Here is a 5,542-nt window from a genome sequence, read left to right as displayed (position 1 = left end):
GACCTGTTACCACCATAAGAGGGATCCCTAACGAAAGCACAATAACTCAGGGTGCGTTTTGTGTTATTTCGTAAGCGTCGTCGTCGGTAACCGAGGTCGGAAAATTAGGTTTCTTAATCGATTCTTAGATCTATGGCTTTTAGGAGCTTTTAGGCCGCAAAACTCCCAGAAAAGAAAGAAGGACGACGAACAAAGAGGAAAAGGGAAGGAAGAGGACCGAAATCGGCAACGGAAACGCCGCGGGTAAGGAAGACGAGATCCACGGATCCGGGGCAACCCGAACCCAGAACCCGGGAGAGCCAGCCCGTTCCTCCCTTGGCCTCTGCCTTCGGCCCAGCCCAACTATAGCGGCCCAAACCTCAAACCGGCCCAGAAGCTACGGTTCAGTTGAACCAACCCAGACCAGACCCACGGTCCAATTGAGCCGCCCTGCAAACCAAACTTCTGCGGCCCAGCCCAGTAAGCCGAGGCCCAACGATTAGTCTTGGCCCAGTAGCCTTCCACAGCCCACGACCCGAACCACGACCCGAACCGGGCTGCGACCCGACACTGCCGCCCGACGTGGCTTTCTCTACTACTGCCATGTGTCACTCAGCGGCGCAGGCAGTCCCTCGGCTCGGCTCGGCGCAAACGGCTCGGGCTCCCTCCGGTGACGCTCTGGCGGCTCTAGCGACTGTTCGGCTCGGCTCACCTGTTTTCAGCCCGGTTTCCACTGTTCCGACCCTCCCGAATCTATTTTCGGCCCCGATTAGGTATCTGAGGCCGTTTCAGAGCCGTATTTCACATTTATTAAAATATAGGTAAATTAATTGTGAAATACTAACGGAAAGTGGTGGACGGTGTGATAGGAAACAAACCCCGAGGACGTAGGGAGCAGCTCTCACAGAACGGGAGCTTACGTTTAGCGATTTAGGGAGTACTTCGGCTAAAGCCAACCAAGTAAGTGGCCTTACTATAGGATAGGCTAAATAAATTGTATGATGCTTGATGCTATGTGCCAGTATATACATATTTTGTTGAGTGACGCTTGATATGTTTGACGCACGTTGTGGCATTATGATGAGCATGATGATTGCATGATTTTTACCTTAATATGATGATGTTTTCCATATTGAGCATGCTAGATGATGATGAGTGCCATATTGCATCATGTCGTTAGATCGACGTAGGACACAACCCTAAGAGCATGAAAATGATAGTAATATAAATATCCACGAGTATGCGTTACCTAGAGTAACAAAGAGATGAGACTAGAGGGTTGTGTCAGAAGAGACATTACGATGGATTTAGAGGGACCTTATGCATTTTGTATGTTCATAAGCATAGGGCTAATTCCCCTAGAGATGATGAGTGCGGACGCGCACCTTACGATGAGCGCGAATGCGCACAGGTGCGAAAGCACACAGATGAGGGTGTTCATGAGGCGCATGACACTATGGGGTTCCGCTGACCTCCAGACGTCGCTACAGATTAGCTTGACCAGAGGGTCCAGGGGGCGTGCGAGCGCCCTAGGGACTCACATTCGCACGTGTGAGTCGTGTGTAGGGAAGTACTACACATCCAATTTGTCCGAGACTGGAGGCCACCCCTAAGATGATTAGAGATAGGTCCCTATTCATGATTGCATGTGTTTGCATTAGCATGGCCCCTATAGTGGGGTCACTTATTGAGTATTTCTTCGAAATACTCAGGTTGTGTGCCATATTTTTTTTTCAGGTAAAGGCAAGGCGCCCATGTACGGTTGACGGTGGCATCGTGATCAGAGACTGTGGCGCGTGCATAGGATAGATGCATATTTAATTCCTAGTCTTGGTTAGGATAGGGCGTTTGCATTCCATTCATTTATATTAATTAATTTGTAAACGTTTTATTTTATCTTTTTGAACTCCAGCACAATGTTTGAAACACGTAAGTCCGGCAGTATTTTCCAATGTTTTAATGTATTATGAAGTTTTAAATTTTTCCGCTAGTAAAGATGAGCATGCTTAGATTTTTATTCTGCATTAGAGATGAGCATGAGACGTTAGTGGCGGCTCTAGATATGTGGAAATTTAGGGTCGTTACACTCGCGATGCCGCCGTCCTCCGTGCAAGTGCGCCTTGCCTTTACCTGAAAAATGATGTGGCTCACGGCCTGAGTATTAAAGAATACTCAATAAGTGGCCCCACTATAGGGGCCATGCAAATGCAAACACATGCAATCATGATTTAGGGACCTATCTCTAATCATCTTAGGAGTGGCCTCTAGTCTCGGACAAATTGGATGTGTAGTACTTCCCTACACACGACTCACACGTGCGAGTGTGAATCCCCAGGGCGCTCGCACACCTCCTGGACCCTCTGGTCAAGCTAATCTGTAGCGACGTCTGGAGGTCAATGAAACCCCATAGTGTCATGCACCTCATGAACACCCTCATCTGTGTGCTTTCGCACCTATGCGCATTCGCGCTCATCGTACGGTGCGCGTTCGCACTCATCATCTCAAGGGGAGTAACCCTATGCTTATGAACATACAATATGCATGAGGTCCCTCTAAATCCATCATAATGTCTCTTCTGACACAACCCTCTAGTCTCATCTCTTTGTTACTCTAGGTAACACATACTCGTGGATATTTATATTAATATCATTTTCACGCTCTTAGGGTTGTGTCCTATATCGATCAAACGACATGATGTAATATGACACTCAGCATCATATAGCATGCTCAATATGAAAAACGTCATCATATTAAGGTAAACGTCACGCAATCATCATACTCATCATATTGCCACAAAGTGCATCAAACATATCAAGTACGACATTCATCAAAGTATATAAATATTGAGCACATCATCAGGTATCATAACCCACACATCATCATAACTCATACATCATCAAAGTCATACATCATACATCATCATAACTCATATACCGCATTGTACAACATAGTTCATACATCATCGTAACTCATACAATTTTTAGCCTATTCTATAGTAAGACCACTTACCTGTTTGGCCTTAGCCGAAATATTCCCTAATTTATTTAACGTAAGCTCCCGCTCTCCAGAACTACACCAAATGTTGCCAAGGTTTGCTTCCTATCGCATCGTTCGTCACCTTTTGTTAGTATTTCACATTTTGTTAGTATTTCACATTTTAATTAATAATCCAACTAACCGTGTGAAATACGGCTCTAAACGGTCTCAATAAAAATCGAATTCCATGTTTTCATTATTTCTAAATTATATACGATAATAAAACTTAAAACTTAAATTAATAATATGTCAATATTATTAATATTTCAAGTGGCTTGTATAATTCAACATTTAATGTTATATCCTATAGATACAAATATAATACTTTCTCATATTTTTCATTTTTCTTCCCTTACTTATTTCTCTTTTATGTTATATTTTAATTCTGTTTACAGTACTTGCCATGTGAACAGGACTTACCATTTTCAACTCGTTCTAATTTTCTTTTCTTTCCTAAAATCTTCTCTCTTTTGTTTTTTTTCTTTGAACTCATCTTTTTGGTGTTCAATTCTACTTCCATATCTAATTATTTTAAGCAATTTAAATCTAATTCTTTTAATACTCTCTTAAATGAGTTTAATTCTATAATTCTTTTAAACCGTTTATTATGAGGGGTTTAATTTTACTCTTATATCTAAATAGTTTAATTCTGTTCCGCAGTCTAATTCTATTCTCTGATTTTTTTTATTTGGCTTTACTATTTCCAAATCTAATCTTCCTCTCTCTCCATGTATCTATTCCCATATCATTCTATAATTCTTTTAAATAGTTTATTGAGGGGTTTAATTTTACTCTTATATCTAAAGAGTTCTGTTCAGCCGTTTAATTCTATTCTCGGATTTTTTTTTTCTTTGGCTTTACTATTTCCAAATCTAATCTTCCTCTCTCTCCATGTATCTACTCCCATATCTAAATAGTTTAATTCTCATATCGTTTAATTCTGTTCGGAAGTTTAATTCTATTCCCAGATTTTCTTTGGCTTTACTATTCCCAAATCTTAGTTTTTTTTTATTTGAATATGTTTTCCAGATTTTCCTTTTCATCCTGTTTGCCAAATCTTCGTTTTTTTTTATTTGAAACCAGATCTTCCTTTTCCCTATCTTCTTTCTCATCATGTTTTCCAAATCTTTTTTTTTTTTAAATTTGAATATGTTTTACAGATCTTCCTTTTTCCAAATCTTCGTTTTTTTTATTTGAATATGTCTTCCAAATCTTTCTTTTCCCTATCTTCCTCTCTTTCTTATCTATCTATTCCTGGACTAATTTTAATGGAATCTAGCTGGGATAGATAATTTCTAATTCAGATCATTCAATAGATAATTTCTAAATTTTTAACTCAAATCTAAATAAGATCTAAATAATTGGTAAATCTGACTACTAACATTTTCATATGACATCTCTATTCGTCTGTCTACCATCTCTCCAATATCTGCCTTCCTTCCCGATCTCTCCATTATTGTATAACCATCTCTCCATTATATGCATATTTTTCCTCCAGAAAAATATTTTCTTTCTATTTCTGTTTTTGCTGGATTATTGATACTAAATGAAGGAGGTATTTTAGGGGATGGATGGGAGAGATTAAAGGAGGTGGTCAGTTTTTTTTTCTTATTTTTATTTTAATATATATATATATAAAACTTAACTGGGGTTACATAATTTGACAACCCAACTCGAAATATATAGAGTTGGAGTGGAGTGTGAACTCTATTCCGATGGCTTAGATCACCAATTCAACCAACCCGAATTTTTGAATTGGTCCAAAAGATTTCTCTAACCCAACCCATATACACTCAATGATCAATGATCTATTAGATAAAAGTATATATATATATATATATATATATATAAAATGTAGTGACTAATTTAGAGTCCATGGATGGCACATACAAACCATTAATCATAGCATCATATAAACAATTTAAGTAGAGCTAGGTTTTGATTCAAGTCGTGATGTGATCATAATCGGCTATAAAAATATCGAGCATTTGAGAGTTGACTAGGTGACTAATAAGCTTCCAAGGATGCGCCTAATGGCAACGTGCGTGCACCCTCTACTATGCTAGGTCCCTATGCATGCCCCTATTCGCCTACGACGCCCGCTCATGTAAAGGTATCTTATGTCTTCATTCGCCTATGATGCTAGCTTTGATTTGAACGAATACTTCTCCTTATAGTGAAATGTTATGGTTCTTAAACGCTTTAGAAATCGATTTGGGTTCGACTTTGAATTATATTAGAGTTATGCAAACATAATTAAAGTAAATGGAGAAAGTTGTGATGATCTTTATTTATTTGTATTCTAGTGAATCTTCACGTGTTCTAGTGAATCTTGAATCTCTATAAGATCTTTTTTAATATGACTCAAATTCACATTCTCATTAGGCTAGCAGCTCATGGCACGTCAATCGTCCTCCAATGGTCGGTTTGTAACGAACCTAGATTTCTACTTACCAAGAGTCACTACCATTATCATAACGTTTTTTTTTTTTTTTTTTTTTTTCAGAAATTAGCTTTTAAACTTCAT

Source organism: Cucurbita moschata, unplaced genomic scaffold, assembly GCF_002738365.1.
Source record: "Cucurbita moschata cultivar Rifu unplaced genomic scaffold, Cmos_1.0 Cmo_Scf00003, whole genome shotgun sequence".
Taxonomy (NCBI): domain Eukaryota; kingdom Viridiplantae; phylum Streptophyta; class Magnoliopsida; order Cucurbitales; family Cucurbitaceae; genus Cucurbita; species Cucurbita moschata.
This window is presented reverse-complemented; position numbering follows the sequence as displayed.